Source organism: Cupressus sempervirens, chromosome 7, assembly GCF_028749045.1.
Source record: "Cupressus sempervirens isolate cs-2001-9-10 chromosome 7, ASM2874904v1, whole genome shotgun sequence".
NCBI classification, from domain to species: Eukaryota; Viridiplantae; Streptophyta; class Pinopsida; order Cupressales; family Cupressaceae; genus Cupressus; species Cupressus sempervirens.
The window spans coordinates 134,813,489-134,826,539 of record NC_143124.1 but is presented as its reverse complement, the minus strand read 5'-3'; the positions used below and the strand labels follow the sequence as shown (position 1 = coordinate 134,826,539).

At 35.5% G+C, this 13,051-nt stretch overlaps 1 pseudogene; it reads right to left on the bottom strand.

Annotated features, from left to right (window-relative positions):
* Window positions 1-10,896: 10,896 nt before the first annotated feature.
* On the bottom strand, window positions 10,897-12,664 carry LOC149545873 (GDSL esterase/lipase 6-like; annotated as a pseudogene).
* Window positions 12,665-13,051: the final 387 nt, after the last annotated feature.

The following is a 13,051-nucleotide window of genomic DNA, read 5'->3' as shown; positions in this document are numbered from 1 at the left end:
TAATATGATTATTATTTAATATAATATGATTATTATTTAATATGATATATTATTTAATATTAAATAATAATAATTATTTAATATGATATATTATTTAATAATAATAATATTATTATTATGATATATTATTATTATTATATTAAATAATATATCATATTAAATAATAATAATAATATTAAATAATAATAATATTGCTATAATATTATTATTCTAATTTTCAGATTTTTTATTTTAAATCGGATATCTGATGTCAAATCGGATATCCGATAAGGCTCGGCCTTACCTTTTAAGTTTGGTTCCTGGATAGGTGAAAAAAAGTCAGAGCGAATTTTGAAGCGCTTTTAGGCATCTTCAAACTCTATTTTTTTGACATCACCACTTTTTGACACACCATGATCCTGCACATACCCTTATAAACATGGTTTTTAGGCCCCCTCATTTTGTGTGTTGTGTGGTAATGGTGCAAAGTTTGTCTCCCATCTTTTCTTTAATTATTCATTTTCTACCCAAATATGGCACCATTCATGGAGTGGTTAAGGTTGCACTTATAGTCATTCCTCCTGCTTGCTTGGATTCTAGGATCACTTAGGAAGTGCCCCCATTAAAGCCTCTCCTCTTTAGGCTGCATGGGTTATTGGTCCTTAATTTATTCTTTGGCATATATGATTGGAGAGGAGTAAGAAGATCTTTTGAGATATATATTTTGGAGCCAAGCAACTTTGCTGCGAGATTTCCCCACTCTCTTTATGAAATAATTCAAGCTAGGTGCATGCTAGATGGGGGTATGACTCCTAATGACCTTTCTATATGAAATCACCTCAATTTTCATCTATAGGGAGGGGTCCCAAGGGCTGCAAGTAAATGGTTTCATATTGTCCTTATACAACTTAGGATGTAGCTAAAGTGACATGTAAGACAAGAGGGGCACTGGAATCCTCCTCCACTTAGAGTTCTAAAAGTCAACATTGGTGGTTGGTCCTATTGACATTTTGGGAGTGGTTCACTGTAGCTTTAGCAAAGTCCAATATCTTTTCTCAGTGCATAAGGGTTATCATACTAAAAAAATCATGGAAGCTTTGGCCATTTTATATTCTATACAACAATGTTGTTTGAGGGGTGTTAATTATTGTTAGTTGGACAGCTGTTATTTCTGACCCGAAAATAGCAACACTATTTATGGGTAGCTTGGACAGCTGTTCATCCTTATCTATGAATAGTGTTTGTATTTATGGGTGCTTTGGACAGCTGTTTGTCCACTTGCCAAAAATTAGTAAATGGTTATTATTTACTAAATTTAGTGATTCCTTTTGGACACTTTGCAACCAATTCTATTATTGGCTGTCGAGTTGTCTTAATCTCAGCCGTTGGTTAGATTTAATCTCAGTCGTTGGTTTACCAACAGGAGTAGTATAGAAAGGGGTCATTGGGTCATTTGGATAAGAAGCATTTGGAGAAGTAGTTTGCAGTGTTAGCAAACAGTCTTGAAGTGTTAGCAAGGGTACAGTGTTAGCGCAGAGATAGCAGTGAGGAATATCAGCGGGAGAAATTAGGAGGTTGTCGAAGTTCTGCCAGTGTGAGGCAAGAAATTTTGTATCTCTTGATTTGCTAAAGTTTAATATAATTTCTCATCTGTAGAACTGGTTTTCCCTTAGGGGTTTTTCCAGGGACAATTTGTCCGAAAATATTGTGCTGATTGTGTTGCGCATTTCTTTCCGTATTTTAAGTGAAGTTGCAGTTGTGTTATTTTTTGATATTAGTTGGGAATTTTTTTTCAGCAGTTTAATAATCATTTACGATAGGAGATTAATAATCAGTGACTGCAATAGTTAGATTTTTCACATGGTATCAGAGCATTGTTAAGGGTAGAAGAGTTTTGCCCTAGGAAAGAAATTTTGATCTCTTTAGATTTATTATTGCTTTAAACCCTTGAGATGGCTTCAGCTGGTTTGAGAGATCAGGACAGATTGGATGGTGCTTCAAATTTTGGTGTTTGGAAGTCCAAAATTTCTTTATTGTTGGAAGAGAATGGTATAAAGGATTATGCTACCAGTGGTGTACCTGTACCAACGGATGCAACACAACTTGCAGTATATAGGAAGGACGATGCCAAAGCGAGGAGGATTATCCTTGATGGTGTCAAGGATCATATTGTTCCACATATCTCAGAGCTAGATACATCAAAGAAGATGTGGGATGCCATTCTAAATCTGTACCAGAATGCTACCACCAACAGGAAGTTGATTCTCAGAGAGAAGCTAAAGAATACTCGGATGAATCAGGGAAAAGACGTCACAAGTTACCTCACCAGGCTCAGACTTATCAAGGATGAGTCAGCAACTGTTGAAGATAGCCCTAGTGATAATGAGCTAGTGAGAATAGCCCTAAATGGGTTTACTAAACAATGGAGTGTCTTTGTTCAAGTTGTCAGTGGATGAGATACTTTACCGAGTTGGGATCGACTATGGACTGATTTCACTCAGGAGGAGTTTAGACTAAGTCTTGTCAATGGGGCCAACAAGAGTCAGAAAAATGAGGTGGAACAAGAGAACGTTGCCCTAGCGGGTAAAGGGAAAGCAAAGAAGGGATCTAGCAAAGGATCAAATTCACAAAGTGAAAAGAAGAAGAAGGACCTTTCTAAGGTCAAGTGCTTTGGATGTCATGAGTTTGGCCACTATGTCAGTGATTGCCCAGAGAGGAAAAAGGGTAAGAAGCAGGTGGCAGCTTCAGCAAGTGCAGAATAACTCTCCAGTGGAATGGAAGATGAGTTTGCACTCATAGCTTGTACAGTTAGCTCAACCTCACAGTGTGTTTGGTATATAGATAGTGGGGTGTCATTTCATATGACAGGAGTTAAAGAGTACTTCTCTAGTTACAAGGAGGAGGACACCAACATCCAGATTTCTATGGGAAACTTGTCCAAACTCAACCCTGTTGGGAAAGGGACTGTTCAGTTTCAGAGGGAGAATGGAAAGATAATTCCTCTTCATGATGTGTTATATGTGCCAGGCTTAGGTATGAATTTGATTTTTGTATCTGTTCTTCAGGATAGGGGGTATAATGTACTCTTTAGAGGGACACGTTTTGATTAAGCACAAGGATTGGAAATCAACCATAACTATTGGAGTTAGGAGTGGTCGCCTTTATAGATTGCAGTTTGATACTCCTAAGGCACTTATGAGAAATAGTAATCCTAGAGATCTTGGAGAGCTATGGAATAGGAGAATGGGCCATATTCATCATGGAGCACTTAGATTGCTTCGTGAGATAGTGACAGGTGTTCCAGAGGTGAGCACAGAGCATGATGATGTATATAAGGGATGTGTGTTGGGGAAGTTTGCGAAAGCATCTTTTCCAAGGAGTGACACCAGATCTAAGGGTGTTCTTGATCTAGTACATTTAGATGTTTGTGGACCAATGTCGACGAAATCTCTTAGAGGATATGAGTACTATGTTACTTTTATTGATGATTTCTCTAGAAAGACCTGGATATACTTCTTGAAGACTAAGGATGAGGTTTTTAGTTGATTCCAAGAGTTCAAGGCTCTTGTGGAGAACTCGACAGGAAAGAAGATAAAGGTTCTTCGGTCAGACAATGGAGGCGAGTACAAAGGAAATGTCTTCCAGGAGTTCTGCACCAGAGAAGGAATCAAGAGAGAATGGACTGTTCCTTACAATTCACAGTAGAATGGAGTTGCTGAGAGGAAGAACCATTCTATATTGGAGGCAGCAAGAGCTATGCTACATGACCAGGACATGCCCCATTACTTATGGGTAGAGGCGTGTGATACAACAGTCTACATTCAGAATAGAGTTCCACACAAGGTGCTAGGGAAGATGACACCAGAGGAGGCTTTCACAGGGAAGAAGCCAGATGTTAGTCACTTCAGGATATTTGGGAGTTTGGCATATTGTCATATTCCTGGAGATACACGTACAAAGTTAGATCAGACTACAGAGAGGGGGTACTTTGTTGGGTACAGTGAGACCTCAAAGGCATACAGGATTTTCATTCCGGGGACTAAAAGAGTTATTGTCAGATGGGATGTCAAGTTCATGGAGGACAAGGCATTCAAGAGATCCAGAGATTTGCCAACAGATGATCAGAGTGAGCAGCCAACAAAAGCTCCAAGACCAAGTCAAGGGCAGCAAAGCTCAAGTACAGTTACCAGTACGAGTGTAGACTCAGTCAGTGAAGATTCACAGAGTATGGAGCAACAGGTGCAATAGGAAATGCATTTGGAAGACTTAGAGGTTGACATTTCATCCTCTATAGTTGGCAGTAGGAACCATGTGGTTCCAGATACACAAAGGGATACTCAAGAGTTTGTGGGAGCTCCTAGGAAGAGTACTAGACAGCGAAGACAACCAGCCAAGTTCAATGACTATGTGGCATTACTTAGTCAGTTGGTAGATAGTGAGCCTTCTAGCTATTAGGAAGCTGCAGAACATCAGGTATGGTGAGATGCTATGGTTGAGGAATATTCTTCAATAATGTAGAATGATTTGTGGGAGGTAGTACCTAGACCAACATATAGGGCTGTATTTGGATCACGCTGGATCTATAAGATAAAGCACGATGCAGATGGTAGCATCGAGAAATACAAGGCTAGGTTTGTGGCAATGGGGTTCTCTCAGAAGGAGGGAATAGACTATGAGGAGATATTTGCTCCAGTTGCCAGGTATACTTCTATACGAGCTATAATCTCACTTGCAGCACAGATGGGATGGTAAATCCATCAAATGGATGTCAAGACAACATTCCTCAATGGTGAGTTGAAGGAGGAGGTATACATAGAACAACCAGAAGGCTTTGTAGCACACAACAAAGAGACCCACGTGTGCAGATTGAAGAAAGCATTGTACGGACTGAAGAAGGCTCCTAGAGCGTGGTATGAGCGCATTGATACATACTTGCAGAAAATGGGCTTTGTGAAGAGTGAAGCAGATGCTAACCTCTACTACTTGATGGTTAGGGGTGAGATTCACATTCTTGTTCTTTATATGGACGACCTATTTCTTATAGGTTCACTAGGGCTCATAGTGGATTGCAAGAGGAACCTTGCAGAAGAGTTCAAGATGAAGGATTTAGGACTTATGCACTACTTTGTAGGCATGGAAGCGTGGCAGACAGATGGGGAGATTTTCCTTGGTCAAGGGAAATATTGCATTGAAATCTTGAAGAAATTTGGGATGGAGGATTGCAAAGCCATGTCTACACCCATGATCACGAATTGGAGGAAGGTAGATACATCTAAGGAGAAAGATGTAGATCCCACTTTATATAGACAATTGATTGGTTCGCTTATGTATTTGGTCAACACTAGACCAGATATAGCATTTGCAGTAAACTCTCTTAGTCAGTTCATGGTTGAACCAAAGAGAATGCATTGGATAGCAGCTAAGCATGTGCTACGTTACTTGCGTGGTACAGTTGAGTATGGGATCAGATATGTTCAAGGTGAAGGTATCAGGTTGATAGGCTATACTGATGCAGATTGGGCAGGAAGTACAACAGATAAAAGGAGCACTTCAGGATGTTGTTTCAGCTTGGGATCAGGAGTTGTATCTTGGTTCAGCAGGAAGCAGAAGTCTGTGGCTCTAAGTTCAGTAGAAGCAGAATACATAGCAGCTAGCATGGCGACATGTGAAGCTGTATGGCTTTGGAAGTTGTTAGTAGCCTTGTTTGGTCAGAAGGTTGAGACTACTGTGATACATTGTGACAATCAGAGTTGCATCAAGTTGTCTGAGAATCCAGTGTTTCATGATAGGTCTAAACATATAGATATCAGATATCACTTCAACAGAGATTGTGTACAAAGGGGAGTTGTTCGACTACAATACATACCTACAGATGAGTAGGTAGTAGACATTCTGATGAAGGCTTTGGGAAAGGCCAAATTTATCTTCTTCAGAGATAAGATGGGTGTCATGCAGAATAGCTTCCTCACTAAGAGGGAGTGTTAATTATTGTTAGTTGGACAGCTGTTATTTCTGACCCGGAAATAACAGCACTATTTATGGGTAGCTTGGACAGTTGTTCGTCCTTATCTATGAATAGCGGTTGTATTTATGGGTGGTTTGGACAGCTGTTTGTCCACTTGCCAAAAATTAGTAAATTTTTATTATTTACTAATTTTAGTGATTCCTTTTGGACACTTTGCAACCAATTCTATTATTGGCTGTCGAGTTGTCTTAATCTCAGCCGTTGGTTAGATTTAATCTCGGTCGTTGGTTTACCAACAGGAGTAGTATAGAAAGGGGTCATTTGGGTAAGAAGTGTTTGGAGAAGCAGTTTGTAGTGTTAGCAAACAATCTTGCAGTGTTAGCAAGGGCGCAGTGTTAGCGCAGAGATAGCAGTGAGGAATATCAGCGGGAGAAATTAGGAGGTTGTCGGAGTTTTGCCAGTGTGAGGCAAGGAATTTTGTATCTCTTGATTTGCTGAAGTTTAATATAATTTCTCGTTTGTAGAACTGGTTTTCCCTTAGGGGTTTTTCCAAGGACAATTTGTCCGAAAATATTGTGTTGATTGTGTTGCGCGTTTCTTTTCGTATTTTAAGTGAAGTTGCAGTTGTGTTATTTTTCGATATTAGCTAGGAATTTGTTTTCAGCAGTTTAATAATCATTTACGATAGGAGATTAATAATCAATGTCTGCAATAGTTAGATTTTTCACAAGGGGATGGTGTAGGGTTGTCTATGAGTCTAAATCCCAAGTGGTTGTGAACTTGCTTACTTCACAGGCACATGTGGATGTTAGTCAGCACCTGGCCTTAGTTGTTAATCAAACTCTCCTCTTTTATGCACTTTCGAGTTTATTACTTTTATCTACATTCATGAGGAGTGGAATGGAGTTGCTGATTGCTTGACTGCACAAGATTGAAATATTATGAATAGGGAGGAATTAACCCCGAATTTGTCTCGTGATTTTGATGACCTTATTATTGATCAAGATAGAGCTCCTTGTTGATCTCTCCTTTTTGTATCTCTTTATGTCTTAATTTAAATCATTGCCCCTCTTTTAGTCAAAAAGAATTTGATTCCTAAATTTTAAAATTAACTAAACTAATCGATCTTAATCAATAAAGAATTGAAAAATCAAATATAAATTCTAAAATGTATAAACTAAAGGTTTTCATTCTTTCTATTGTATTCAAGAAATATCTTGCACCAATTTGTTTCTTTTGACTATAATAATTTCAAAGTCACAAAAATATACCATTTAATCTAATTAATTCAAGTTTCATCTTAAGAAAGAAGAGAGTGGAAATGAAATTATTGCACAAATATAAAATAATTAATAGCATTCAAAACATTACAAGTCTATTACATGAACAACATGGTCAATGGACCTTTGATTAGTTGGTAAAGGTTAATGATTGTGAATGAATTCTAGTGGATATAGGCAGATTTATGAGAGCTTAATTTTTATTGAAAATATATATATATATATATATATATATATATATATATATATATATATATATATATATATATATATATATATATTTTTAAAATGATGTAAAAAATTGACGCATAAGGAAAATATAAAATTCATCTATGATTATGTAATTTTATCTAACCGACTACAATCCGAATCTTTTGCTATAGGAAATCAAAGATTAGACTAAAAACAAAAGAAAATTAATGAATTCCACTTTCTCATATTCGAGTGTACACCGAAATCCTGGAAGAGTCCTATACAACCTGAAACAATTTGGAATGAGTTGTGAAGACTAGGTTTTGTTAAAAAGACCTACGCTTAAAAAATTCTACCATTTCTTATGACACATATATGCTAGGTCCTACATTAATGTCATGGCCGAGAGAACTTCAACAACTATTACTCCAAGGAAAGGAAATTCAAATTGTAGATTCTACGTTATATATTGAATAGACATCATAGCCAAGAAGTAAAATATATTTCTTAGAGAATTTGAAAATCCTACGGAACAGTCCTTGATCAATCTAAACCTCAAAAACAAAACTCACATTAGTTCCGACTGAATAGCTCTTATTCAATAGTTTTATGTGCTACTACAACATAAAGGATGCTCTGATGATGCTCTGTTTTGTAGAAAAGGATATTGTTTGTTCTCATTGTAGTCTTTGTATTGTGGTTTGGATTACTATCTCTTAACAATACTTTTGTTTAGTTTGATAGATTGTTTTAGTGATGTACAAATATCCAATATTTATGAGAGAAAATAAGCTTGCTCCCTTCTTAATAAAATAAAGTTATCTTCTAATTAATTTAAGGCAATCCATTAAATCAAGCTATATTGATTTATATACAGTTTGGACTACATAATTGATGAATTAGATTTTAGATATCTTGATTATGTATAGATCAAGATTAATTTGAGTGTGGAATATTCAGTACAAAAGGACAAGTAATGATATAGGGAATGCATCTAAATTTGTACAAGAGTATATCATATATATATATGATGTTATGTAATAACGAATTTTATTATTACTATTTTATAATACTTTTTTTTTATAGTGATACCAGTGTAAATTAATTTAAAAAATATTTAGTAGATCTAAATATAAATGCTAAGTAACATGGGTGTGTAAAGCTTCTATTATATTTTGTAGCGATTTTGATGTGTATTTTGAATAGTATATATTGGAATTTATAACATTGTAAATATGGATTTAAAATAAATATTTAATCATTAAATTCATAAATATAAAATGATAAAATTGAATTAGAATTTATTTTAAAAAATTATATGATTTTATATAAAATCTAAATTTAACCAATTTATACAAACTTAAATCTAATGTAACTAATTATCTACATTGAAAATCATTGTGTAATAAATTGATAACATTAAAATTGATACTAAAGAAAACATATTCATTTATCATAGCAATTCCAACAATTAACATTTTGTTGGATGGTGAATTGTAGCTAATGAGAAATTGAATAGATGGATTATTTGGACTATTTGAGCAGGAGAGGATATTTCAAATTTTAGCATTATAGGGAATACAAATGGGGTGAGGAGCTTCTTTCTCCTCAATTGACTACTCCATCCAAAATCATTTCGATAAGGATTTTCCTTTCCTAGTTTCCTGATTCTCTGGAACCCAATAAAGATGTTAAGGGAAGAAAGAAATCTAATTTTTCAACTTATGGTAAAAGGAAAGAGAAGAATCCCTCTAGGTTTGTATCAATTGGGTTGGAAGACATCTTAACAATCTTTAAAAAATTCCAAATTCAGCCATCTTAATGTCTCAACCTCTATTTGAGATGTTTCTACGAATAAGGATGATGTGGATTCATGAGGACACCACTGTTGGTGACGAAAAAGGAACACCAATGGAGAAGGGTTGTTCGCTTTAGGAAAACCCTATTATCAATGAAAAAGTTAAGGATACTATTATCAAATATAAGAGAAGCATAATCAAAATCTTGAGAATCCTATGAAGAAGATTCACAAGAAATTAACTGTTGTAAATTGTTGTTAGCAATATTGACATGATCATTACTAATGAGGGAGTTAAAAGTTAAATAACTAGGATGAAGCCAATAAGATTACATCTAAAAGTAACACTATCTCTTTGTGTACCAATGTGAAATTGGCTAAAATAATGCCAGTACTAGATAAAGGTGTGGTGAAGAAGGACAAAGCCACTGTTGAGGACTAATTGTTGACAGTGAAGGAGAGAGAGATGGCTTTAATGCCTAGACCTACGACTAGATTTAGAAGAAAAAGACAAAGGGGTTAGCCCCATTAATAATTATAGTACGTTTGAAGTTATTTTCTTTTTGAGATTTTCTATTTCTTTCCAATTATAATATTATTTTCTTGAACATTCAATAGAAAATGAGTTTTCTTTTCTTACACCATTTATAACTAATATTATGAATAGTTGATATAAAAAAGAATATAATCAATATATTCATCAACCTCATTAACAATTGAAATAGGATTTTATCATTCACGTGAAGACCAGTTGATGTGGTATTTCTTGAAATAACTCTGTCAATTCAAATATGGTTCTCTTATGGCAAGGACTAGGATATATCAAGAAGACCCAAGTATTAATTAGGTATTTGTTTTTACCCAAGAAGAATTGGATATTCAAAAATCTCTAGAATATATTAAATGCATAGGGATGGTCGTTTCTTTATTACAACATCACTTGGAAATAAACTCCTTGAATATGACCTTCCATTTCTCATCTTATATATTCAGCACTTAAGGTAAGGCTTTGTTTAAAAAACATCTTATATATTCCGTACTTTAGAAAGGTAAGGCCTTGTTTAAAAGACAGCTTCTAAAGCTCATTTTGAACAATTCCTTTGGAAATGCTCATTATCATGAAAATAAAATAATAGAAAGGAAGAGTTTTATTATCCATCATTCGAATTCAGATCACTAAAATCTATTTCTAATTAAAAGACGAGTATGAATAATCTCTGTTGCCAGTCTCCTGATGCCCAAGAGGATTTACAAGAAAAGTTGCAATCGAATGAAAAAAACCAGTCCTCTAAAATTCTATCGTTAGTCAAAGAAGAGAAACTTAACCCAAAAGTTGAGATAAAATCTCTTTCAATGGATCAAATCCAACGAGCCAAGGCTTACTAAACAAATCTGCACGATAAAAATATGACCGCTCTTCAAATTTATTTTTCCTAGCTACCATTCTTACGAATATGACAAATAAAGAGTCATTAGCCACTAAAAAAACTCGTAAATCCCCCTCTACCCACCAGTCCAGCATGCAAAACCAAACCTCAGAGCCTAGACCAAGTTCCTCTTTAACCAATGCTATAACATTGGGAAAATATTTAAATCAGAAACTCTGCCTCAACTCAAATTCATAAACCATAGTCACTACATTTCAGAAAGAGTGTGTGCCTCGTGAGTTTTGAGCTCATTTTTCACAGTACCAATGTGGAGAGATTAAATGGATACATAAGAGAAGTGTTTCCGTTCCAAATCTTCTCCGAAAGAATGCTATAGACCTTATCAGTGCCATGATATCTATCCGAGTACAAATATGAGCTTGTATCATTGCAAAACAAGTTCGGAGGATTAGTCTTTCCACACTTTATTTCTGCGCCAAATTTTCCAGCTCCACAGCATGCCGACTTAGTGTCATAAAATCCTGCACCCAAATTTTCCATACATTATTTTCAATGACAAATTAAAAACTATTGATAGAAATAAGGGATTCCATAAAGAGAGAAACCTACCAGTCTTCACCATTTTGGCTCATGTCCGTTAAAAGATCATACGCATTAAATCTGATAATGGTCCCTTCTGTAAGGTTTTCATTAAGCTGAGTCACAAATGAGTTGAAAGCGATGTTATAGATCTCAATGACTTTATTCATGTAGTCGAAGCAATCCCCATGGTAAATCTCAATTGCAACAAGTCTTTCCCAAGGAATACATCCCCTAGGTGGAATGTTTAATACAAGAAATTTCCTTGCCCCGCGATTGTAAAGCATCTGTCCAGTTAAACAGTAATAATGACTTAACTCTTCTCTATAAAACTGTCGATTTTTTTCAGATAAGCACTGGGCAAAATATCATACTTACTTTTATGTATTCATCAAATTTGGCAAGCAACAGAGTGATGAACTCTACTGGAGTAGTTGTATTTCTGAGAGTATTGTTTGTTATGTAGGAATCAATGTCGTTGCCTCCAGTTATTATTCCATACAAAGATCAGTTGCCTAACATCTCTTGTGCAGCTCCAGTTAGAGTGTCAGTATACTCCATGAATAACAGTAGTTGTTTTCTCATACTGAGAACATGATGTGCTGATTTGTAAAAATCCAGTACAACCAATCAGATAATATTAGACCTACATAATCAGAGAAAACCCCAAAACTATGACTTTTATTTATTTAATAACCCCAGTCAATTTTCAACACAATTGATAAAAGACGTTATCCACGTATAAATAACGATTGAAAAAAAAAAACCCATTAAAATAATCTGGAAGATATACATAGAAACATGATACGGGTTCCATATTTTTTCACCAGTCAGTAAAGAATTATTTAAATGTAGCTCTAATCGAAGACTTTTAGGTTTTGGCTATGGGACTTTTAACCCAAATCTAAGCCTTGCGAGAAAATATTGGGATCTTAAATGTTAAGTCAAGAATATATTTCTATTTTTTTCAACTTCAACATTTTTTAATTAATTTTTGGGTTGAAAGAGTAGAGACTTGACCGGCATTTGTTGAATCGAGCAGACCGCTTCCTCCTGATGCGAAATTCACCCCACGACTAAAGTCGGCCTTTGGTTGGAGATAAGGAGGGGAGAAAGGAAGCCCCAGATATGTAGCTGTAACCACAATAAACTTTATTAAAAGGGTCTCATTTATTTCTACCATATTATAATATTGAAGATTTAAAATGATTCATAGAAATCTATAACAAGGAATTATACCAACGAAGTCAAACATGGTGCGGCCATTACTAAAACGACCAGTTGGGTTGGGGAAAAACGAGACGCCATATGGTGGGAAGTTTGTACAAGTTGAACAGTCTGGTATATAATTGTTATTCCCCACGTCTGCTTGGGAATCTCCGAACACATATATGGCTGGCACAAAAGGCTCTTTTTCAGCTGCTGCAAAACAAGTAGCGACGAGCCACAGCCCACCTAAAATACCCAGCACTGAGCTTTCCATACTTGTTTTGATGTGGCTATCCACCAAACAACATAAAATATATATATAACTTCATCGCTATTCGAGATCCTAAATATTTACTCAGAAGAATGTGAAATTTTCAATAAGAAAGATTAACGGAGGAGATGTGTAGTAGTTGAGGATAGAATAGTAGTTGAGGATAGAAGCTTCCAATACATAACCATCATAAATTGCATAAACCCAACTCTTTTCAGTCAAACGCAAAACGAAAATCGTAGCTTGCATTCAACGAAAGGGAAATGTACGTGAAGTCAGTCACGAGCTACATACATCTTTTGTTTAAAGGAAAGGTGGAGGAAGTCCCCAAGTCATTGGCTACACCTTATATTTGCTTTTCGTTTTCCAAAATCATATTATTCATGGAAA